Here is a 27,103-nt window from a genome sequence, read left to right as displayed (position 1 = left end):
ATTTATTGTTTGTAGGTTTTTTGTTGATGGCCATTCTGACTGGTGTGAGATGATATCGTGTTGTAGTTTTGATTTGCATTTCTCTAATGACTGGTGATGTTGTGCATGGTTTCATGTGTTTGTTGGTAATCTGTATATCTTCTTTGGAGAAATGACTGTTTAGGTCTTCTGCCCATTTTTGGATTGGGTTGTTTGTTTTTTTGATGTTGAGCTGCATGAGCTGCTTGTAGATTTTGGAGATTAATCCTTTGTTAGCTGCTTCATTTGCAAATATTTTCTCCCATTCTGAGGGTTATCTTTTCGTCAAAGATAGACATTGATCAAACCTTTCCAGGTTTCCTTGGCTGTGCAAAAGCTTTTAAGTTTCATTAGGTCCCATTTATTTTTACTTCCATTTCTCTAGGAGGTGGGTCAAAAAGGATCTTGCTGTGATTTATGTCATAGAGTGTTCTGCCTATGTTTTCCTCTAAGAGTTTTATAGTGTCGGCCTTACATTTAGGTCTTCAATCCATTTTGAGCTTATTTTTGTGTATGGTGTTAGAGAGTGTTCTAATTTCATTCTTTTACATGTAGCTGTCCGGTTTTCCCAGTACCACTTCCGGAAGAGGCTGTCTTTTCTCCATTGTATGTTCTTGCCTCCATTATCACAGACATGGTAACCATATGTGTGTGTGTTTATCTCTGGGCTTTCTATCCTGTTCCATTGATCTATATTTCTGTTTTTGTGCCAGTTCCATACTGTCTTGATTACTGTAGATTTGTAGTATAGTCTGAAGTCAGGGAGCCTGATTCCTCCAGCTCCATTTTTCTTTCTCAACATTGCTTTGGCTATTTGGGGTCTTTTGTGTTTTCATACAAATTGTGAAATTTTTTGTTCTAGTTCTGTGAAAAATGCCAGTGGTAGTTTGATAGGGATTGCTTTGAATCTGTAGATTGCTTTGAGCAGCAGAGTCATTTTCACAATGTTGATTCTTCCAATCCAAGCACATGGTATATTTCTCCATCTGTTTGTATCATCTTTAATTTCTTTCATCAGTGTCTTATAGTTTTTTGCATACAGGTCTTTTGTCTCCTTAAGTAGGTTTATTCCTAGGTATTTTATTCTTTTTGTTGCAATGGTAAATGGGAGTGTTTCCTTAATTTCTCTTTCTGATTTTTCATCATTAGTGTATAGGAATGCAAGAGATCTCTGTGCATTAATTTTGTATCCTGCTACTTTACCAAATTCATTGATTAGCTCTAGTAGTTTTCTGGTAGCATCTTTAGGATTCCCTATGTATAGTATCATGTCATCTGCAAACAGTGACAGCTTTACTTCTTCTTTTCCGATTTGGATTCCTTTTATTTCTTTTTCTTCTCAGATTGCTGTGGCTAAAACTTCCAAAACTATGTTGAATAATAGTGGTGAGTGTGTGAAACCTTCTCTTGTTCCTGAGCTAAGTGGAAATGGTTTCAGTTTTTCACCATTGAGGATGATGTTGGCTGGGCTTTGTCATATATGGCCTTTATTATGTTGAGGTAAGTTCCCTCCATGCCTACTTTCTGGAGGGTTTTTATCATAAATGGGTGTTGAATTTTGTCAAAAGCTTTCCCTGTACCTATTGAGATGATCATATGGTTTTCTCCTTTAATTTGTTAATATGGTGTATCACATTGATTGATTTGCATATATTGAAGAATCCTTGCATTCCTGGGATAAACCCCACTTGATCATGGTGTATGATCCTTTTAATGTGCTGTTAGATTCTGTTTGCTAGTGTTTTGTTGAGGATTTTTAGATCTGTGTTCATCAGTGATATTGGCCTGTAGTTTTCTTTTTTTGTGACATCTTTGTCTGGTTTTGGTATCAGGGTGATGGTGACCTCGTAGAATGAGTTTGGGAGTGTTCCTCCCTCTGCTGTATTTTGGAAGTTTTAGAAGGATAGGTGTTAATTCTTCTCTAAATGTTTAATAGAATTTGCCTGTGAAGCCATCTGGTCCTTGGCTTTTGTTTGTTGGAAGATTTTTAATCACAGTTTCAATTTCAGTGCTTGTGATTGGTCTGTTTTTATTTTCTATTTCTTCCTTGTTCTGTCCTGGAAGGTTGTGCATTTCTATCAATTTGTCCATTTCTTCCAGGTTGTCCATTTTATTGGCATATAGTTGCTTGTCGTAATCTCTCATGATCCTTTGTATTTCTGCAGTGTCAGTTGTTACTTCCCATTTTTCATTTCTAATTCTGTTGATTTGAGTCTTCTCCCTTTTTTTCATGATGAGTCTGGTTAATGGTTTATCAATTTTGTTTATCTTCTCAAAGAACCAGCTTTTAGTTTTATTGATCTTTGCTATCGTTTCCTTCATTTCTTTTTCATTTATTTCTGATCTGATCTTTATGATTTCTTTCCTTCTTCGAACTTTGGGGTTTTTTTGTACTTCTTTCTCTAATTGCTTTAGTTGTAAGGTTAGGTTGTTTATTTGAGATGTTTCTTGTTTCTTAAGGTAGGATTGTATTGCTATAAACTTCCTTCTCGGCACTGCTTTTGCTGCATCCCATAGGTTTTGAGTTGTTTTTTTTCATTGTCATTTGTTTCTTGGTATTTTTTTATTTCCTCTTTGATGTCTTCAGTGATCTCTTGGTTATTAAGTAGTGTATTATTTAGCCTTGTTGTGTTTGTATTTTTTACAGATTTTTTCCTGTAATTGATATCTAGTCTCATAGCGTTGTGGTCAGGAAAGATACTTGATATGATTTCAATTTTCTTAAATTTATCAGGGCTTGATTTGTGACCCAGGATATGATCTATCCTGGAGAATGTTCCATAGCACTTGAGAAGAAAGTATATTCTGTTGTTTTTAGGTGGAATGTCTTATAAATGTCAATTAAGTCCATCTTGTTTAATGTATCATTTAAAACTTGTTTTTCCTTATTTATTTTCATTTTGGATGATCTGTCCATTGGTGAAAGTGGGGTGTTAAACTCCCCTACTATGATTGTGTTACTGTCGATTTCCCCTTTTATGTCTGTTAGTATTTGTCTTATGTATTGAGGTGCTCCTATGTTGGGTGCATATATATTCTCAATTCTTATATCTTTTTCTTGGATTGATCCCTTGATCATTATGTAGTGTCCTTCTTTGTCTCTTGCAGTAGTCTTTGTTTTAAAGTGTATTTTGTATACTATGAGAATTGCTACTCCAGCTTTCTTTTGATTTCCATTTGCATGGAATATCTTTTTCTGTCCCCTCACTTTCAGTCTGTATGTGTCTCTAGGTCTGAAATGGGTCTCTTGTAGACAGCATATATACGGGTCTTGTTTTTGTATCCATTCAGCCAGTCTTTTGGTTGGAGCATTTAATCCTTTTACATTTAAGGTAATTATTGATATGTATGTTCCTATTACCATTTTAGTAATTGTTTGGGGCCTGTTATTGTAGGTATTTTCTTTCTCTTGTGTTTTCTGCCTAGAGAAGTTCCTTTAGCATTTGTTGTAAAGCTGCTTTGGTTGTAGTGAATTCTCTTAGCTTTTGCTTGTCTGTAAAGGTTTTAATTTCTCATTTGAATCTGAATGAGATCCTTGCTGGGTAGAGTAATCTTGGTTGTAGGTTTTTCCCTTTCATCACTTTAAATATGTCCTGCCACTCCCTTCTGGCTTGCAGAGTTTGTGCTGAAAGATCAGCTCTTAACCTTATGAGGATTCCCTTGTATGTTATTTGTTGTTTTTCCCTTGCTGCTTTTAATTTTTTTTCTTTGTATTTAATTTTTGACAGTTTGATTAACATGTGCCTTGGCGTGTTTCTCCTTGGAAATTTCCTGTATGGGACTCTCTGTGCTTCCTGCACTGATTAACTATTTCCTTTCCCATATTAGGGAAGTTTTCAAGTATAATCTCTTCAAATATTTTCTCAATCCCTTTCTTTTTCTCTTCTTCTTCTGCGACCCCTATAATTCGAATGTTGGTGTGTTTTATATTGTCCCAGAGGTCTCTGAGACTGTTCTCAATTCTTTTCATTCTTTTGTTTTTATTCTGCTGTGCAGTAGTTATTTCCACTATTTTATCTTACAGGTCATTATCTGTTCTTCTGCCTCAGTTATTCTGCTATTGATCCCTTCTGGAGAATTTTTAGTTTCATTTATTGTGTTGTTCATCACTGTTTTTTTGCTCTTTAGTTCTCCTTGGTCCTTGTTAAATGTTTCTTGTATTTTCTCCATTCTATTTCGAAGGTTTTGGATCATCTTTACTATCATTATTCTGAATTCTTTTTCAGGTAGACTGCCTGTTTCCTCTTCATTTGTTAGGTTTGGTGGGTTTTTACCTTGCTTCTTCATCTGCTGTGTTTTTCTTTGTCTTCTCATTTTGCTTAACTTACTGTGTTTGGGGTCTCCTTTTCGCAAGCTGCAGGTTCGTAGTTCCCGTTGTTTTTCGTGTCTGTGCCCAGTGGCTAAGGATGATTCAGTGGGTTGTGTAGCCTTCCTAGTGGACGGGACTAGTGCCTGTGTTCTGGTGGATGAGGCTGGATCTTGTCTTTCTGGTGGGCAGGTCCAAGTCTGGTGGTGTGTCTTGGGGTGTCTGTGACCTTATTATGATTTTAGGCAGCCTCTTTGCTAATGGGTGGGTTTGTGTTCCTATCTTGCTAGCTGTTTGACATAGGGTGTCCAGCACTGTAGGTCATTGGTCGTTGAGTGGAGCTGGGTCTTGGTGTTGAGGTGGAGATCTCTGGGAGATTTTCACCACTTGATAATATGTGGAGCTGGGAGGTCTCTGGTGGACCAATGTTCTGAACTTGGCTCTCCTACTTCAGAGGTGCAGCCTTGATGCCTGGCTGGAGCACCAAGAGCCTGCCATCCACACAGCTCAGAATAAAAGGGAGTAAAAGAAAGAAGGAAAGAAAGGAAGGAAGAAAGAAGGAAAGGAAGGAAGGAACGAACAAAGGAAGGAAGGAAGGAAGGAAAAATTTTTTTAAGTTATTAAAATAAAAAACAAAAAATAATTATTAAAATAAAATTTGAAAAGTAATTTTTAAAAAAAAGAAAGAAAGAAGAGAAAAACCAAACCCAAAAACAAATTCACCAATGATAACAAGTGCTGAAAACTATACTTAAAAAAAAAAACACAAAAAGAGGACAGACAGAACCTGAGGATGAACGGTAAAAGGAAAGCTATACAGACAAAATCACACACAGAAGTATACGCATACACACTCACAAAAAGAGAAAAAGGGAAAAAACAAAATATATATATCGTTGCTCCCAAAGTCCACCTCCTTAGTTTGGGATTATTCGTTGTCTATTCAGGTATTCCACGGATGCAGGGTACATCAGGTTGACTGTGGAGATTTTATCCTCTGCTCCTGAGGCTGCTGGGAGAGATTTCCCTTTCTCTTCTTTGTTCGCACAGCTCCTGGGATTCAGGTTTGGATTTGGCCATGCCACTGAGTGTAGGTAGCCTGAGTGCGTCTGTTCTTAGACAGGAAGGGGTTAAAGGAGCAGCTGCTTCTGGGCCTCTGGCTCACTCAGGGCGGTGGGGAGGGAGGGGTACGGAGTGCGGGGGTGCGGGGGGGGGGAGCCTGTGGTGGCAGAGGCCGGTGTGACGTTGCACCAGCCTGAGGCGCGCCGTTTGTTCTCCTGGGGAAGTTGTCCCTGGATCACGGGACCCTGGCAGTGGGGGACTGCATGTATTTTTGTGTACTTTTTTTTTAACTGACTCATATCTTATTCTATTAACCAGCCTATAAAAACAGAACTTCCTGAACAATGTTAAATTACAAGGCTGATAGCATTTATTCTCTGGTGTTTGGATGATATACTTTTCCATTGTTCTATAATATGTTTCTAAAGAGATATAAAGACAGGCAGATAGATGGATAGATTTAATTTACTTTCATTTCACTTTGGTCTCGTGAATAAATAGTTGGAAATTGCCAGACATCTCATTATATGGAATGCTCATGGAGTTCCACATCTGGAAGTTTGTTGTTGTCAATAGCCATGAGCCCACTTTTCAGTACAGTCCCTCTTTAAATATACTGGAGATCTGTTAGACTGAAGAGAGATAGCCTTACCCCAAATGTCAGGTTTTCAGACAAGCTGGCGTGTGGAATAACTGACAACAGCGATCTCCTGCATGCATGCCTACCATGAGCCTCCTTGCCACCCCGCTATGGACAGCCTGCCCATGTAGCTGCTACTTACTAGCCAGCTGTTTTCTGGATGTTCTAGTCTAGGAGCAGAAGTAGCAATTGAGATTGTTATGTGGATGAAGAAGGAAGAACCCTCAGGCTGTCTCAGTTAAAATTCCCATGCACTGATAGAAGATGATTGCAGAGGTGAGAAACACATCATTTCTGAACAAGATAAGAAACAGCAGTAGTGAGATAAAGGGATTCAGGCACATACCTGACTGATGGATTTCTATGATTTGTTGCATAGCAAATGTGAGTTGCCAATTTCTCAGTCTCCTTCCAATTCTTGTCAGTTTCAGTCCTGAAATTTTCTGGCAATTAAGTAAACCTAGTGTTCAATATAGTTTTGAATTTTTTTTCTGCAAATTTGGATTAGTATCTATGATATATAACCAAGACCCTCTTTAATGGAGCCAATTTTTACATGTGGATATGTTAGGGATTCTTTCTGGTCTGAATCTTTCTATTTTTCTACTGCCCCCTCAACCCTGCCATGAAACATGTCCTGTATTTCAGGGGCCGGCTGAAGGCCGTTTTCTTTGTATCTGGGTTTTCTCTGTTTAAATCACTTTGACATCGATGTTTTATGGGAGAATCCCTTTGGATTCATGACCTTACCTTCATCCATGCATGCTGTGAGGCCTTTTAGACCTAGGTTGTATCTGTATCTCCTCAGTTTCTAGAACCCTATATCAGAGTTCTTTGGTTGCCTGGGAGAGGAAAGTTGGGGATTTCTATGGGTTTCTAATTATTTCAGTGGGAAATTGAGAGAGGTTGAGCCAGCAGCTCTTAGTTGCTCAAATGTCATTTAAACCTGGAAATAATTCCAATGAAGTTTTCTGAGGAGAGAAATGAATGATTGATACTATACTTAAAGATAATAAAAGTTTGGCTGCAATGTATAGAAAGCTTTAAAGGGGAACTGAATTTGAGAAAATCAGTAAAAACAAAACAAAACAAAACAGTGTAAAACCAGAGGTTTTAAGCCAGAGGTAGTGAAGGCCTGAAATAGGGTAGTGTTTGTTACAATAGAAGCACTGGTATTACTTGGCTCTTGACTCAAAGCCAGACAAATAAAAAATTTAGAAAAAAATCGGTGTTCTTTAGATGACTTGAAAAACACAGTGGTGGGCAGCCTAGTTAAATATACTGAGCTGCAATTTGTGGTTTTCTTTTTCTTTTTTTTTTTTTAAAGAAATGAAGATTGAAAAGAATATTACCTACATAAAGAAAATTGTGATATTAAATAATCTATTGGAAAGAATCTGGCACACAGTAGGTATGAGATAAATATTAGTCCTTTTTCTTGTCATTTTTAGAATTATTTATTTATACTCAACTGGTTCTGTTTAACTATTTGTATGTTTATCTACCCACTGAGTTAAAACAAATCCTTCTGTTGTCTTAATTTTATTAAGCTGGATAAACTGTGTTGCTGTCTTGCTTTGTTACCTTGTCCCTGCATCAGAAATGAATGATGAACATCACTATCTCTGGGACCTTTGGTTATTATCTCTGGTTTTCAGAATTGTGCATTTTCCCCATGTATGTTTTCAAGCTGATATGTCACACCAAGATAACTCAATGTGAGCTGCAGAATTTGTATCATAGTATCACTGAGGCTTCCTATCATTTGCCATGGCTGAAACAACCTGACATGAAATATAACACTGTAACATGTCAGGTGGAAAATTTAAACATTGCTTTTTCCCAAGGAAGAATAGAATCTTTATATTATAAACCACACTGTTTCAACAGGGGGGAAAAAGTTATGATACTGTATTGATTCTTCTAGGGAGCTGAGTTAGCGAAAATCCCTTCTACTTAAGGATTGTTCATTTCCCTCTTTTGACACAAGAACAATTCTAAACAAGCTGTTTCGTAGCTAACTAAAATCCTTTAAAAAATATCCTAGGAAAGCATTTTGATAAGTACCAAACTAGTAAAACTGTTGTTTATGAGGGTCTTGTTAATTTCTTCTCTCATATTTTCTTGGTAAACTCTAAGTAATCAAGATGGATACAGACATACCTTATTTTATTGTGCTTTTTTTTAATAGCACTTCACAGATACTGCATTTTTTCCTTTACAAATTGAAGGTTTGTGGCAACCTTACATTGACCAAGTTTATTGGTGCCAATTTCCTGACAGCATTGGCTCACTTCTTGTCTGTGTGTCACATTTTTGGTAATCCTAGTAATATTTCAGACTTTTTCATTAGCATTATATTTGTTATGGTGATCTGTGATCAGTGATCTTTGATGTTGCAAAAGATCATTGCAAAAAGATTACAACTCACTGATGGCTCAAATGATGGTTAGCATTTTTTAGCAACAAGGTACTTTTTAATTAAGGTATGCATTTTTTTTAGACATAATCCTATTGCACACTTAATCGACTACAGATTAGAGGCAACATAACTTCTATATGCATTGAGAAACCCAAAAATTGTGCGATTCGTTTTATTGCTGTGGTCTGGAACCGAACCTGCAGTATCTCTGGGCTATGCCTGTACAGTCATTTACAATTTATAAGTCTCTCTCCTTCCTATTTGCACCAGAGAAAAGTAGAGTTAAAAGTAGAGTGTTACAAAGCAAATAAGAGCTAATTATGCAAGAAAGCTTAGTTGTAGATGGTGCATTAGTTTCCCTGAAGTGATCAGTCTCCAGTAATTAGCATGAGCTAAAGAGAAAGAGTGTCTAGTAGAAACTACCATCATTTCTCTGCCTTGCTTTCTACTTTTCTCTCTTTATTTTGCTCTCTGCCTCCTTTCACTCTCTTGTTTGCTAGACATTCTTCTTGGCTTAATCAGAAAACAGACTTTGGTTCCTTGTAATAAAAATAATTTATAAATGCACACTTGAGGTTTCTTTCTGCTGTCATTCTGATTTTATATTGATGATTTTTTCTTGATCATAGGAGTACTAGAGGTGAATAAAGTAGCAAATAATCATCATAAAATGATGATGAGGATAATGATGACATTGCTGATACAGATAGTTCACATATGAGTATTTTTTATTCACTGGAAATCATGTTAAATAGTTCCTAAGCCAGGAGTGCTCTGGTGGTGGGAAACATGGCAATTCTATGTGGTAGGTACATTTAACGTTTTCATTTCCTCACAAGGTGATTGAAATTAATACAAATCATATTATTCTTCTGAATTATTGTTTGTTAGTAACAGAACCAAAATACAGACCTTATTTATTCTGACTTGAAATCCTATGTGCCTACCCCTCATGCTGTGCTCTTTGGAAGATGGACTTGCACTGATAACATAGGATTTGGAGTATTAGCCAAATTCTACTTAGTGGGGACAGATCCAGGGTTAGGGTTAGGTTTAGTGGTGTCTAAACATAGACACCACTGCTTCTTAGTGATGCTGCTTTTATAGAGGCATATATGGACTTGTGGGCTCATCCCTATTCTTTGCATTCTTGGGTGTTTAGATTTTAAGGTAGTTATATTCCATAGGCAGAGCCAGCAAAAACAAAACAACATACTTAAGTGGCGTAGGTGGGTTAAAATGCAAACTACTTATACAAGATTATAATGGCATAACAGCAGAACAGATAAGGATATGAATATTTCAGTTGGATAGTGGTGGATTTTAGAACACAGTTCACACTACACCCTTTGTGTGACTTCGGATTCATTCTGCCTTGGTTTCTCCATCATACACTTTTATACTATTGTTCTTACAGGCCTGTTGTGAGGTTTAAATAAAATAATGCATAGAAAGTGCTCTGCACTATACTTATAAAAAATAAGCATGCCACAAATGCTGTCTGTCTCCTTTCCCATATCTGTGGGGCACTGGTCTTTCCTTGGTCACTCTGGTCAATCCGACAGACATGGGACTATGAACAAGAAGAGGAAGCAGAACAGACACTATTGTTGCTGATAAATCATCCTGGATTTAGAGACTTCTCCCTTTGAAATTTAAGAATATCGAAGGCTTAGCCAAGGTGGCAGAGATTATTATTCTTTCTGTTATCCCTTAAGAGCTTGGAACAAGATCACATTTGAGGGGGCTTCTTGAGGACATGCTTTGCTTTGAAGACTGAAATTTTATGTATGCATGTAATGCCTTGTTTGGGATGGTTAGATTTTTACACCCTAGTGGGAAATTCCAGTAGCACCTTATGTGTTCTAATTATTGCTTTAAATTTGCTCAATCCACTGAAGTTGTAGAGTATAGTTTTGGGTGGTGCCCAACAGTAAGAATTTCTGGAAGAGAGATAGAATTTAAATACAAATTTGTGCTGGTGCTGTTCCTGTATCCTGAAGTGTCTTTTCCTCTTGGAGCACATTATATCCTCCTTCAAGACTCAGTTCAAATGTTATCACCTTCCCAGGTCATTCCCTAACCCCTCTTATCAGGTATAGAAATATGTATTACCTTATGCCTATAACTGGAAATAATACTGAATAAAAAAAGTATTTATTGAACACTCTATAAATCTGCCAGGCATAGTGCTACCTCTTTAATATACTTTATTCCATTAATCCTTATAAGAATCTTTTGCTGAAGACATTATTGCTATGCCTATCTTAATGATGAGGAAATGAAAGCTCAAAGATGTCGTGTAGTTTTCCCAAGGTTACCAAGCTAGTCTTGGGTTTTCCTCAGAGAAGATGGATGTGTTTTGCCCAGTTGATGCATAAACTAGGCTCATTCCAGAATATTAATGGAGTCAATTAATCTTTTTATTATAACCTCCCAAATTCTCTGGAAATATTTGTCAAATACAGAATATTAATAAAAAATTAAAATGCAATATACTGAATAATTAAACCCACAAAGGCCTGATTTATCTTTAATGCTTTTAATGATATTTTTAAAAAGGGAAAGTTTTGATAACATATGCTTGGGGCAGCATATGAAGAGATGAACAAGCTGTTCCTTCTTATTGTTTATTCTTAGAGGCTGTTGGTGGGGAAGCAAAATGCCAAGGGCAGTGATACTGTGGGTATGATTGCTGTGTGTATGCGTCTGGTAGTATATTATATTTTTCTTCCTTAAGTTTTATTTCTGTTCCATATTCAAAAGTCGTTTTCTCAGTTGTGCTTTTTTTTTAGAAAACATTTTTAATTTTGAGGATTTTTTTTTCCTTTTTTGTCTATCTGTTGAGAATTCACTAGATTAATACTTTCAAAGTCCTTCGTCACCAGGTTCAAAGGAATTGAAGTCATGGCACCCTTACCGTATAGCATGAATATCTCCCTAAAGAATTATCAAAGTAAAGAAATGAGCAATCAAGCCATGAAAAGACATGGAGGAAACTTAAAGCCTAAGTTACTAAGTGAAAGAAGTCAATCTGAAAAGTTCACATACTGTGTAACTCCAAATATGTGACATTTTGGAAAAGACAAAACTATGGAAACAGTAAAATGATTGGTGGTTTGGGGCAAGAAAGGATGACTAGGTGGAACATGGGATTTTTAGGGTGGTGAAACTATTCTGTATGATAAGGTAGATACATGTTCGTCAAACCCAAATAATGTACAACACAAGAGAGTGAACCATAATGTAAATTATGGACTTTGGTTGATAATGATGTGTCAATGTTGAGTTACTCATTGTAGCAAGTGTACTAAACTAGTATAGAATGTTGATAGTGGAGGAGGCTGTGTGTGTGTGTGTGTGTGTGTGTGTGTAAAGGGGCATACATGGGAATTATATGTACTTTCCACTCAACTCTGCTGTGAACCTAAACCTGCTTTAAAAAATACAGTTTATTTTAATAAGGAGGGAAAGGAATAAAGCACAGTGGTTCCTTTACTTTTCATATTTATCCTGTCAGACAATACCAATTTCTATGATCCTGTAGGAAAGTAGTGATAAGAAGTTTAAGGAAACATTTCCAGAAATGGAAAAAATTGCTAAAAATAGGAAAACTACAAGTTCACAATGCTTTCCCTCCTTCAATATCTAACTTTCCCATCTACTTCTCCCTTCTTTGCACAGATAGCACTTTCTTGTGTTACAGAGCACAGCTTAAACATTGCCAATTTAAGAAGCTTTTCCTGACCATCCCATTGATCACAGACATATGGATGGTGCCTAGCATATTCACCTACTCTAGTTCTCCACATAACACTTACTACTGTTGTTCTTCATATTTATAAATCCCTTTACTTTATCGTATCTGTCTAGATCTCCTTGCCTTACAGTTAGCTTCCTTTGGGGCAGATTAGACATGGGTATCTTCATGTTCTGTCTAGGTCACTGTTTTCACTGTGGAGGACGGCAGTCATAAAAGATACTTTTATGATCCTTAAAGATACAAAAGACTCTCATAAAGGAAATAGGGCCCTTGGACTCTAGGAAATTTGGCTACTCCAGCTGGTCCTTCAGCATTGAGTCCTACATAGCAGTGATTTATGCTTGAGCAGCATTTGTTAAGCCCAGATGTTAAGCCCATTTATTTATTTAAATGAGATTTAACGCTAGGGAAAAAACACTTATTGTGTAGCATACCTACTATGAAACAAACCTTCTATTAGGCACTGGAATGCAAAGATGAATAAAACAGAATCCTGAGTCCTTCAGGTTCAGAAAGAAGCATTGAAGAGGGAGGCATGATTATACTGTTATAATACTACACAGTGGCAGTTATAATGAAGGCTGGTGTCAATATTTGAACAGTAATTCAGATATTTGATAAAGGTCAAGGGAAACTTCACCAAAGTCGTAAATTAGTAACAACATTCAAAATTCTGTAGGAGTTTGAAAGAGAAATGAGGAGGAAAGAGTTTCACGAGCAGTTACCAAATGATCTAAGGCTGAGGTGTGTAATAGTGCATGGCTTCTGTGGGATGACAAGCCGTTCACAGTACCTACACCTGCACCTCTGGGAGGGAGCTGTGAAGGAGGAAAAGTTTCCACACACTAGGAAGCCCCTTCACTGGTGGAAACGGGGTGGGTGGGGGTGAAGCTTCAGAGCCACGGAGGAGAGGGCAGCAACAGGGGTGCAAAGTGGAGAGATGCCCACACAGAGGATTGGTGCAGACCAGCACTCACCAGGCTTGTCTGCTCACCTGCCGGGGAGGGTGGAGACTGGGAGCTGTGGCTTGGGCTTCGGAGTTCAGATCCCGGGGAGAAGACTGTGGGTGAATGCTTGAACACAGCCTGAAGGGGGCTAGTGCACCACAGCTAGGTGGGAGGGAGTCTGGAAAAAGTCTGGACCTGCCAAGAGACCATTGTTTCGGGGTGTGTGACGAGGAAGGATTCTTGCTCCATGTGCCCACAGAAGGCAGAGCACCACCTAAGCGAGCTCCAGAGACGGGCGCGAGCCGCAGCTATCAGCTTGGACTCCAGAGATGGGCATGAAATGCTAATGCTGCTGGTGCAACCACCAAGAAGCCTCTGTGCAAGCACAGGTCACTGTCCACACACACCCCCGCCCCCGGGAGCCTGTGCAGCATGCCACTGTCACTGTCCCGTGATCCAGAGACAAATAATTTTTTCTTCTTTTTTGCGGTACGCGGGCCTCTCACTGTTGTGGCCTCTCCCGTTGTGGAGCACAGGCTCCAGATGTGCAGGCTCAGCGGCCACGGCACGTGGGCCCAGCCGCTCTGCGGCATGTGGGATCCTCCCGGACCGGGGCACGAACCCGCGTCCCCTGCTTCGGCAGGCAGACTCTCAACTACTGCGCCACTGGGGAAGCCCTCTTTCTTTTTTTTTTTTTTTTCTTCCTTTTCTTCTGAGCCATGCAGCTGACAGGGTCTTGGTGCTTTGGCCTGGTGCCAGGCCTGAGTCTCTGAGGTGGAAGAGCTGAGTCAGGACATAGGACCACCAGAGACCTCCTTGCTCACGTAATATCAATTGGCAAGACCTCTCTCAGAGATCTACATCTCAGTGCTAAGACCCAGGTCTACCCAATGGCCAGCAAGCTCTAGTGCTGGACGCCCCATGCCAAACAACTAGCAACACAGGAACACAACCCCACTGATTAGCAGAGAGGCTGCCTAAAATCATACTAGGTTCACAGATACCCCAAAATGCACCACCAGATGCAGCCCTGCCCATCAGAAAAACAAGATCCAGCCCCACCCACCAGAACACAGGCACCAGTCTCCTCCACCAGGAAGCCTACACAACCCACTGACCACCCTTACCCAATGGGGGCAGACACCAAAAACAACGGGAACTACGAACCTGCACCCTGGGAAAAGGAGACCCCAGACACAGTAAGTTAAGCAAAATAAGAAGACAGAGAAAAACACAGCAGATGAAGGAGCAAGGTAAAAACCCACCAGACCAAACAAATGAAGAGGAAATAGGCAGTCTACCTGAAAAAGAATTCAGAGTAATGATAGTAAAGATGATCTTGGAAATAGAATGGAGAAAATACAAGAAACATTTGACAAGAACCTGGAGGAACTAAAGAGCAAACAAACAATGATGAACAACACAATGAAATTAAAAATTCTGTAGAAGGAATCAATAGCAGAATAACTGAGGCAGAAGATCGGATAATGACCTGTAAGATAAAATAGTGGAAATAACTACTGCAGAGAAGAATAAATAAAAAAGAATGAAAGTAATTGAGGACAGTCTCAGAGACTCTGGGACAACATTAAACGCACCAACATTTGAATTATAGGGGTCCCAGAAGAAGAAGAGAAAACAGAAAGGGTCTGAGAAAATATTTGAAGATATTATACTTGAAAACATCCCTAACACGGGAAAGGAAATCGTCAATCAAGTCCAGGAAGTGCAGAGAGTCCCATACAGAATAAATCCAAGGAAAAACATGCCAAGACACATATTAATCAAACTATTAAAAATTAAATACAAAGAAAAAATATTAAGAGCAGTAAGGGAAAAGCAACAAATAACATACAAGAGAATCCCCATAAGGTTAAGAGCTGATATTCCAGCAGAAACTCTGCAAGCCAGAAGGGAGTGGCAGGACATATTTAAAGTGATGAAAGGGAAAAACTTAAAACCATGATTACTCTACCCAGCAAGGATCTCATTCAGATTTGAATGAGAAATTAAAACCTTTATAGATAAGCAAAAGTTAAGAGAATTCAGCACCACCAAACCAGTTTTACAACAAATGGTAAAGGAATTTCTCTAGTCAGGAAACACAAGAGAAGGAAAAGACCTACAATAAAAAGCCCAAAACAATTAAGAAAATGGTAATAGGAATATACATATCAATAATTACCTTAAATGTAAATGGATTACATGCTCCAAGCAAAAGACATAGACTGGCTGAATGAATACAAATATAAGACCTGTATATATGCTGTCTACAAGAAACCCACTTCAGACCTAGAGACACATATAGTCTGAAAGTGAGGGGATGAAAAAGATATTTCATGCAAACGGAAATCAAAAGAAAGCTGGAGTAGCAATTCTCATATCAAACAAAATAGACTTTAAAATATAGACTATTACAAGAGACAAAGAAGGACACTACATAATGATCAAGGGATAAATCAAAGAAGATATAAGAATTGTAAATATTTATGTACCTGACATAGGAGCACCTCAATACATAAGGCAAATGCTAACAGCCATAAACGTGGAAATCAACAGTAACACAATCATAGTAGGGGACCTTAACACCCCACTTTCACCAATGGACAGATCACCCAAAATGAAAATAAATAAGGAAACACAAGCTTTAGATGACACATTAAACAAGATGGACTTAATTGATATTTATAGGACATTTCATCCCAAAACAACAGAATACACTTTCTTCTCAAGTGCTCATGGAACATTCTCCAGGATAGATCATATCTTGGGTCACAAATAAAGCCTTGGTATATTTAAGAAAATTGAAATCATATTGAGTATCTTTTCTGACCACAACGCTATGAGACTAGATATGAATTACAGGAAAAAAACTGTAAAAAATACAAACGCGTGGAGGCTAAACAATACACTACTAAGTAACCAAGAGATCACAAAGAATTCAAAGAAGAAATCAAAAAATACCTAGCAACAAATGCCAATGAAAACACGATGACCCAAAACCTGTGGGATGCAGCAAAAGCAGTTCTAAGAGGGAAGTTTATAGCAATACAATCCTACCTCAAGAAACAATAAACATCTCAAATAAACAACCTAACCTTACAACTAAAGCAATTAGAGAAAGAAGAACAAAAAAACCCCAAAGATAGTAGAAGGAAAGAAATCATAAATATCATATCAGAAATAAATGAAAAAGAAATGAAGAAAACAATAGCAAAGATCAGTAAAACTAGAAACTGGTTCTTTGAGAAGATAAACAAAATTGATAAATCATTAACCAGACTCATCAAGAAAAAAAGGGAGAAGACTCAGAGTTAGATATGAAAAAGGAGAAGTAACACCTGACCCTGCAGACATACAAAGAATTATAAGGGATTACTACAAGCAACTATATGCCAATAAAATGGACAACCTGGAAGAAATGGACAAATTTATAGAAAAGCACAAACTTCCGAGACTGAACCAGGAAAAAATAGAAAATATGAACAGACCAATCACAAGCACTGAATTTCAAATTGTGATTAAAAATCTTCCAGCAAACAAAAGCCCAGGACCAGATGGCTTCACAGGCAAATTCTATCAAACATTTAGAGAAGAGCTAACACCCATCCTTCTCAAAATCTTCTCAAATATAGCAGAGGGAGGAACACTCCCAAATTCATTCTACAAGGCCACCATCACCCTGATACCAAAACCGGACAAAGATGTCACCAAAAAAGAAAACCTAGGCCAATATCACTTTTGAGCATAGATGCAAAAATCCTCAACAAAATACTAGCAAACAGAATCCAACAGCACATTAAAAGGATCATACGCCATGATCAAGTGGGGTTTATCCCAGGAATGCAAGATTTCTTCAATATACACAAATCAGTTAATGTGATAAACCATATTAACAAATTGAAGGAGAAAAACCATATGATCATCTCAGTAGATGCAGAAAAAGCTTTTGAAAAAATTCAACACCGATTTTTGATAAAAACCCTCCAGAAAGTGGGCATAGAGGGAACTTACCTCAACATAATAAAGGCCATACGTGACAAACCCACAGCTAACATCGTTCCCAGTGGTGAAAAACTGAAACCATTCCCTCTAAGATCAGGAACAAGACAAGGTTGCCCACTCTCGCCACTATGATTCAACATAGTTTTGGAAATTTTAGCCTCAGCAATCAGAGAAGTAAATGAAGTAATAGGAATCCAAATTGGAAAAGAAGAAGTAAAACTGTCACTGTTTGCCGATGATGTGATACTATACACAGAGAATCCTAAAGATGCTACCAGAAAACTTCTAGAGCTAATCAATGAATTTGGTAAAGTAGCAGCATACAGAATTAATGCACAGAAATCTCTTGCATTCCTATACACTTATGATGAAAAATCGGAAAGAGAAATTAGGGAAACACTTCCATTTACCACTGCAACAAAGAGTAAAATACTTAGGAATAAACCTACCTAAGGAGACAAAAGACCTATATGCAGAAAACTATAAGACAGTGATGAAAGAAATTAAAGATGATTCAACAGATGGAGAGATATACCATGTTCTTGGATTGGAAGAATCAACATTGTGATAGTGACTATCCACCCAAAACAACCTACAGATTCAGTGCAATCCCTATGAAACTACCAATGGCATTTTTCACAGAAGTAGAACAAAAAACTTCACAATTTGTGTGGAAACACAAAATACCCTGAATAGCCAAAGCAATCTTGAGAAAGAGAAAGTGAGCTGGAGGAGGCAGCATGCCTGACTTCAGACTATACTACAAAGCTACAGTAATCAAGACAGTATGGTACTGGCACAAAAACAGAAATATAGATCAGTGGAACAGGATAGAAAGCCCAGAGGTAAACCTACACACATATGGTCAGCTTATCTTTGATAATGCAGGCATGAACATACAATGGAGAAAAGACTGCCTCTTCAATAAGTGATGTGGGGAAACTGGACAGCTACATGTAAAAGAACAAAATTAGAACACTCCCCAACACCATACACAAAAATAAACTCAAAATGGATTAAAGTCCTAAATGTAAGGCCAGACACTATAAAACTCTTAGAGGAAAACATAGGCAGAACACTCTATGACATAAATCACATGAAGATCCTTTTTGACCCACCTCCTAGAGAAATGGAAATAAAAAGAAAAATAAACAAATGCGACCTCATGAAAGTTAAAAGCTTTTGCCCAGCAAAGGAACCTATAAAGAATATGAAAAGACAACCCTCAGAATGGGAGAAAATATTTGCAAACAAAGCAACTGACAAAATATTAATCTGCAAAATATACAAGCAACTCAAGCAGCTCAATATCAAAAAAACAAACAATCCAATCCAAAAATAGGCAGAAGACCTAAATAGACATTTCTCCAGAGAAGATATACAGATTGCCAGCAAACACATGAAAGGATGCTCAACATCAGTAATCATTGGAGAAATGCAAATCAAAACTACAACGAGGTATCACCTCACACTGGTCAGAATGGCCATCATCAAAAAATCTACAAACAGTAAATGCTGGAGAGGGTGTAGAGAAAATGGAATCCTCTTGCACTGTTGGTGGGAATGTAAATTTATACAACCACTGTGGAGAACAGTATGGAGGTACCTTAAAAAACTAAAAGTAGAACTACCATATGACCCTGTAATTCCACTACTGGGTATACACCCTGAGAAAATCATAATTCAATAAGAGTCATGTACCACAATGTTCACTGCAGCTCTATTTACAATAGCCAGGATGTGGCGGCAACCTAAGTGTCCATCGATAAATGAATGGATAAAGAAGATGTGGCACATATATGCAATGGAATATTACTCCGCCATAAAAGGAAACGAAATTGAGTTATTTGTAGTGAGGTGGATGGACCTAGAGTCTGTCATACAGAGTGAAGTAAGTCAGAAAGGGAAAAACAAATACCGTACGTTAACACATATATATGGAATCTAAAAAAAAAAAAAGGTTCTAATGAACCCAGGGGCAAGACAGGAATAAAGACAGAGACATAGAGAATGGACCTTAGGACGTTGGGTGGGGTAAGGGTTAGCTGGTACGAAGTGAGGGAGTGGCATTGACAAATATACACTACCAAATATAAAATAGATAGCTAGTGGGAAGCAGCTGCATAGCACAGGGAGATGGGCTTGGTGCTTTGTGACCTCCTAGAGCGGTGGGATAGGGAGGTTGGGAGGGAGACGCCAGAGGGAGGGGATATGGGGATATATGTATACATATAGCTGAGTCATTTTGTTATACAGCAGAAACTAACACACCATTGTAAAGCAATTGTACTCCAATAAATATTTTAAAAAATATAAAACTATAATATACTTTTACCATGCAATCCATAATTATAATCCTTGGCATTTACCCAAAGGAACGGAAAACTTATGTCCGCACAAATACCTGCACAAGAATGTTTATAGCAGCTGTATTCATAATTGCCAACACTTAGAAGCAACCAAGATGTCCTTCAGTAAGTGAATGAATAAATAAGCTTCAGTACATCTGGATAATTAACTATTATTCAGTGCTAGAAAGAAATGAGCTCTCAAGACATGGAACGACATAGAGGACAATTAAATATGTATTACTGAATAAAAGAAGCCAGTCTAACAGGGCTGTATAATGTATGATTCCAACTATATGACACTCTGGAAAAGGGAAAATTTGGGAGAGAGTAAAAAGATCAATGGGTGCCATGGAGTCTGGAGTGGGGAGGGATGAATAGGTGGAGCACAGAGGATTTTTAGGGCAGTGAAACTACTCTGTATAGTATAATGACAAATGTATATCATTACACATTTGTCCAAACCCATAGGATGTAGAACACAATGAATCAACTCTAATGTAAGCTATGAACTTTGGGTGTTTATGATGTGTCAATGTAAGTTCCTTCATTGTAACAAATATATTATTTTGGTGGGGGATGTTGATAATGGGGGAGGATATGCATGAGTAGGGGTGGAAAATATATGGAAAATCTCTGTACCTCTCTCTCAATTTTTGCTGTGAACGTAAAACTGCTCTTAAAAAATAGTCTTTAAAAAAAGTGTATGGTCACCTTAGTGACAAGGCCAAGGAGGGAGATAGGATCAGGACTGTGGGGATGTGGTATATTATGGTTGGAAGGTTGGGCCTTTTTCCTGTGAGGACCCAGATAAGTAAACTGTGAAGGATAATGACCATTTAGGATTTTTATATTTTATTTATTTACATGATATTTTAAAATGCAAGTCACTCAAATAGCAACACGAATAGTGAAATATACAGGAAATGAGGATCCTCAAATAATCTAATAAGAAAACTATTAATATTGAAAATAATTGAGGAGTAGTACAGTGTGGACTAGAGCTAAGGCATGGTGAAGATAGGGAGAAAAATAAAGCATTTAGAGATTTCTGTGAAAGAATCAATTGGGCATGGACAGAGGGTGATGACTCCATGTTTGTAATGTGACTTATAGCCTGGAAATACAAAAATTTGGAAGGAGATGACATGCTCGGATGTGGGAGATGATAAGATGACGTCCTGTGGGGCAGGTATGGGAACACAGATCGAGGAAGGAATTGGTCAACAGTGATGCTTATTTCAGACAAGTGAAGTATGGGTAAGGCAGTCTTCTGGAATTTCCACAGGCATTAATGATTATAATAACTGAGCAGAATAAGGATGATGTGAGGTCTAGGAATCTAATGTCAATCAGAATTTGGAGGTTTGCTAAGATAATATTTGATGAACACCTCAGTGGAACAGGCATTGTGCTATTATTTTGTACCCATGTAAAATCACAGCAGCAGAAATAGAGTTGTCATTCTTTCCCCCAACAAATGTTTATTTAATGTATCTTGTGTTTCAGATAGTGTAATCATCATTGGATAACTGTCTTTTACTTTCAAATGTGAAAACTTATGCTCAGAGAGAGGAAGATATTTATTGGAATAACAAGCTAATAACTGGCAGGGGGTGGGGAGGGAATGAACCTGGTTATGTTTATTTCCCCAGTCAATGAACCTTCTTCTGCACAACCTTGCTATCAAGGTATCCGACCTAAGAACAAATCTGATTGTAAAGTGGTTAATTGCATTTGGGTGGAGGTAGATTGTTTAGGATGGGACTTGCAGTCTAACTGGAGTCTTCTGTATAGAGAAGAACACCAGTGTCAGGATTTTAAAGTATTCTAATCAGGCACATACACACAAAACAAGATATCTAGGTGGTACAGTGATAGACACAGGAAAATGTTCATCCATAGAAATCTGCTGTCATCTGAAGCTTAACATAGTGGTAAAGGTGGTTCCTGGTGGGTAGAGAAAATAATTGGAATACCTCAGGGCAGGAGCTACTAGAAATGCAGGCTAGTTCTTGACATCAATGATATTTTTAGGAGGGAGAAGGATTCAGCCCGTCTCTGTCATAATGCCCGGGACTTCTCCTTGTTTACGTAGTGCTTGTGTGTCAGTGGTGGGGAGAGAGGTGGTTGGAGGTAATTCAAGGTTCTTGTCATCCTCACTCCTTTCCTCTCTCCCTTCATTTCTCCCTACTTCTCTTTTCTTATTTCTTCCTTTCTTCCTTCTTCCTTTTACAAACACTAGACTTTTATTTACTATGTGTGATGCACTGGGAATGTAATAAAAAGCAGGGTATGACATCGCCAGTATGGAGCTCACATTTTTATGCAGAAAGCTAAAAATAAATAAAATAATTTAATTAGGGCAAAATAACTCAAAAACATGGGACTGAGCTAGATCTACTTTACATAGAGACTTCAAGGCAACATTTTTTGAGGGTTGATAGTAAAACCAGGTCTTAAAGGATGAGAATGAGTAACTTTGCACATGTGAAAGCTTTCTTTTCTTTCTTTCTTTCTTTTTTTTTCTGGCCACGCCACGTGGCATGTAAGATCCTAGTTCCCCGACCAGGAATCGAACCAGCGCAGAGTCTTAACCACTGGACCACCAGGGAAGTCTCGAAAGGTTTCTTAATAAGAGGAACCTACAACCACCTAGTTGCTCAAACCTGAAATGACGGCTCTTCTGTTCTTCACCCCTTTCATGAAAACCATCACCGACTCACTATCACTCTGGGTTACAAACAAGAAAATAAAAACACTTATGAGTACTTAGGAAAAAGGAAATTTAACCAGGAATTAGTTACATTGGTGGTAGATAAGCAGAAAGCCACCTACATTAGTAACCTACTGTGCTTAGGCTGGTGGAAGATAATTGGTATTCTCCAATAGGGGCTGAAGCCATGAAAGATACACAGATGCCTCTGAGGATGGAGCTGGGAGGCAGAGAGGGATCATGTGAAACACCATTTCCTCCCTGTTTTTTTTTTCTTTCAAATGTCTTAACCTGTGCCACTCATTGGTTGAGCATCTAGATGACAAGGGGGGCTTCAGAAGTAACACCCACTGGGATAGTCATAGCTCAATCCTTATGAAAAGCAAAGCATGGCTGGTTTGAAGAATGGATCTGAAGGTAATCAAGTCCTGGTTTCTCGCATAGTATTGTCTCAAAATGTTCTGTGAAACCAGTCCACTTCTCTCCATTTTTAGACCTTGGTCTGAGTCATCATCCTCCCCCACACAATAGCCTCCTAACTTCCTCCCTAGATTTAGTCTGATGCCCTGACAAGTCTCCACAAAGCAGTATGAATGAATGAATGAATGAGTGATATTGTTTAAATAATAATGGGTGGATAAAAGGGAGGGGGTATGAGTTTCAATATTCTATATGAACTCCTGACTTAGGAATTTACCTCTAATGAAGTAACAGTTTTTTCTGAACCTCTATTCCTTATTGGTAAAATACTCATAGCAACTCTCTCACAGGAATGATAGAAGTAAAAACAATATTAGGTACGTAAAAGTGCTTAGAAAACTGAAAGTACGGTGTGCTGCTGTGAAAAATCAAAACCATTGGCCCAGTGGGCATCTGTATGTTTGAATCCTCACTCTGATATTTACTATTCACTGTTGCTTAACCTTTCTGAGCCTCAGCTTTCTCTTGTTTACCATGTATCTTTCCCTATTTTTTTTGAATCTGGCCTGCCCTCAGGACTTGCTTTGACTGATAGAAAGTGGTGGAAGAGAAATGATGCTGCTCCTGAGGCCAAGCCTTCCATTTGTGCCCTCTTGGGACACTGCCTTGAGACTGCCATGGGAAGCTGAGCTAGTGGACTGGGTTGTGCGAGGCCACATGGAGGAGAATGGAGGGGTCTCAGCAGCAGCACCAACTACCAGTCACACAATTGAGGATCTAGAACCTTCTAGAATAGCCAGCCTCCTGATAAATGCAATGCAAGAGTGAATACAAGTAAAATCAGAGGAGAATCTCCTAACCACCCCACATAATCAAGATAAATAGTAAATTGCTATTTGTAGCCATTAAGTTTTGGGGTGATTTGTTGTAACAGTAGTTAACTAATACAGTGTATATTATCAAATGGCATGACTTACTAAGAGAACATTATTATTAACTATTGATAAATTGTGATTGGTGCTACTATTGACATAATAATAGCATTGTCATATTTTAAGCTCTTCAAAATAACTAAAGGTAGCATTATGTCCAGAGCTTTTTCAATAGCGTATGGACCATATTATGACTTTAACATTATATTGAGGACAGGGTTCATTTGCAATTTACAGGTCTTAGCTTCCTTTCCCCTCCACTTTTTAGCATGTTATCTCATTCATAGTAGATATACATACACATTATTTAGCTTAAGGGAATATAAAAAATGTACAATTTTCAGAAATTGAAATACTTATTTTTCCCAACATTGACAAACACTTTATAGACTCTCCTTTGATTTTTAAGCTAACTAAAGAAGAGGGCGGGTGGCGTATGCCCTTTTGCTGATTTTTGGAACAAAGACCAGGACGGGCAATTGAATGCTAGTTTGAAAGATGAAGTTTGACCCCACTTGCCCTGTGACCATCTCTTCTTTTTCTATGGAAGAAAGCTCTCAAAAGTCTTCTGTAAAGCCAAACTTAGAGCACTCTTATCTGAAAGGAACTGCTCGTCTCCATCTATGACTCAGATTATTTCTTTGCATATTAAATTAGAAGAGACAGTTCCAGCTGGATCCATCAATGTATTTATAACTCAGTCACACAATTTTTCTCCAGGCAGAAAACTTGGCAAACATTCTTGCAGCCTCGCTGTGACTTTCAAAGATGAGAACAGGAAAATAATTGTGGCAGTTTTTATATCAAACTTCTTGTCTAACTTCTGAATATAATAGAAGTTCAGTCCCCCAGCACATCACAAGTCACCATTTCCACCAAAGGAGGGAGTCAGTAGGACAGCTGAGGAATTTACCAAAAAAATCATAATTTCTTCTGCCTCTCTTGGATCTTATTCCCAATGAATGATCTTTGGTAACAACAGTGAGAATGTCCCTTGAATTCTATGAAAGAAAGGAGTATTTTCATTCATTAATGACCTGGCACAGTATCTAGCACATAATCAAGACCACTGTGCTGGGTGCTTTAGACACACAATGTCATTAATCAATAAGACAGATTTGATTTTCCTCAAACTTAGGTTGTGACAAGTTAGTTAGCATATTTAGAGCACAGAGTCATCTCCTATAATTTATTTATAGCTTTGTTTCCAAGGGAAACTATATAAGTAATTATATATACACATAGGACTTAAAGTGCTCTTATCTGAAAGAAGTCAGTCGTGTGTGTCCATCTATCAGTCATAGATATCTGTATTTTTACTTAGTTTGTGACAGAAAATCAAATTCAAAGTGTTCTAAGTAAACAGGCAATTTGTTTAGTCATATAACTAAACATTCAGAGGTAAGTCTCTATCAGGTACAGCTGTAACATGGAAATATCACTAGGAATCTCATCGTGTGTCCCTATCTCTGAAGTTGAAACATTTCTACTCTATTAGTTTCAAGATTAACCGATCCTATATTTAAAAATTCTAGTACAAAAGAATCTTCTATTTCCCAATAAATTTAATTAAAATACCTGATTCGAGTCTCATTGGCCTGTTATAAAGCATTCAGCCATCCCTAGAGTAATCCCTGTAGCCAAGAGGAGGAATTAGGCTGAGAAGTTCAACGTGGATCATGTGTCCTCTGGCAAAATTCTAGCAAGATCTATACATTAGTTATTATTATATCAATGTTAACTTTCTGATTTTGAGAATTATACTATGACTATGTAAGATGTTTATATTAGGGGAAGCTGGATAAAGGTTATGTGGGAAAGCTACAGTTTTTGAAACACTTCCATTAGTCTAAAGTTATTTCAAAAACATTTAGAAAAGTATACATTGAACCTAATGAAATGTATGATAGTAAAACTTTAGAGGGTAAATATTTGTGAAAGGCTTCACCTAGCAATTTTCTTTCATCAAATGAGTTAGAACCTTTGGGTTGCATGGTTGGCCATTCCAGTTTTCTCTTGCTTCTTCTTCTTCCTTGCTTTCTTCATAGACCACTTCCTTTTTATATAGATACTTTTTTTTTTTTTTTTTTCCGGTTCGCGGGCCTCTCACTGTTGTGGCTTCTCCCCTTGCGGAGCACAGGCTCTGGACGCGTAGGCTCAACGGCCATGGCTCACAGGCCCAGCCGCTCCGCGGCATGTGGGATCCTCCCGGACCGGGGCACGAACCCGTGTCCCCTGCATCGGCAGGCAGACTCTCAACCACTGCGCCACCAGGGAAGCCCATATAGATACTTTTGATTACAAAAGCATGTGTTATTATTTATCTGTTCACATATTTATCTCCTTATCTAAGCTGTGTGTATCTAGAGTGTCAGGTCTGTAGGTTATTCGTCTTTAAAATCTCAGAGCCAAGCTGAAAGTCAAGTATAGACCAGAAGCTCATTAAATGTTACTAGAATACATGAACAGGAGCATGCTAATTTATTAATTCATATCAACAGCTGGGATAACAGACTATTATTTTAACTAGCTAATGGTTTGGCTTTTAAATAAATATTTAAATAGAATTTTAGTTTATAATGTTCATTTAATTCTTTCCTTTCATAGACATCATTGTCCAATACCATATTATAGCTAGGGAAAACAAATCCTGAGTCTGTTTCTCAGAAAAATAAATGGAAAAATGCTAATAGCATTGCTGTTTCTAACTGCTTTTTGTATGTGGGTTGTAGGGAGTAGGGGGAAAGGCATTGAGAGTTTATTTATTCTTCATTTATTCTATCAATATTTATTGTGTCTCAATGCTGTTTTAGGATGTGGTCTATACTACCCAATCGTAAGAGATTAGTGAATTCATTTGAAGAAGCAGGCAATTCAGTGAGGGAGAAAATCACCTTAAAGTGTAGCATATTAAAACTAAACTCACAGTTCCTCCACCCCACCCCCTGCCATTATCCCCTGCTGTCTTTGGAATGAGCCAGGTTTCAGTCAGCTCTAGTGTTGTCATATGATATACATCCATCAGCAAACATGCACTCAACTCCTGCTGGGGGCAAGTGTCATGGGATAAAATGATCTTGGAAATGCTTGCCTATCTGAATATGCCTGAGTGCTAATATTTTATATACTCTATATTTGGTTATTTTTTTAACTAATTAAAATTATTAGGATGGATTAGATGTAAATATGTATTAGGCAATACAAATGTAACTGATAGCAAACAATATCAACTCAATTCTATTTCAGAGAAATGTGTCCACATGTCTTGTTATGGTAAATATAATAAAAGTGCGGAGGTCTTGTATCTGGTGACATTCAGGAAGCAGGAAGCAGGTATCCATTTGTCTAGGGCTGATGCAATGTTGTAGGCTTGGGTCCAGTGTACTGACAGTTCTCTGTTCATCAACATGAAGAAAGTCAAAGAGATTTTCTGAATACATGTGATAACATTATGGGAATTAAGTTCCTTGGAGTTTCTAATAATAAATTAACTATCCAGAGATTACTGTTATGTAATCTACTGA

Source organism: Globicephala melas, chromosome 19 (assembly GCF_963455315.2).
Source record: "Globicephala melas chromosome 19, mGloMel1.2, whole genome shotgun sequence".
In the NCBI taxonomy this organism is placed as follows: Eukaryota; Metazoa; Chordata; class Mammalia; order Artiodactyla; family Delphinidae; genus Globicephala; species Globicephala melas.
The sequence above is the reverse complement of the archived record's forward strand: the minus strand, read 5'-3'. Positions refer to the sequence as shown.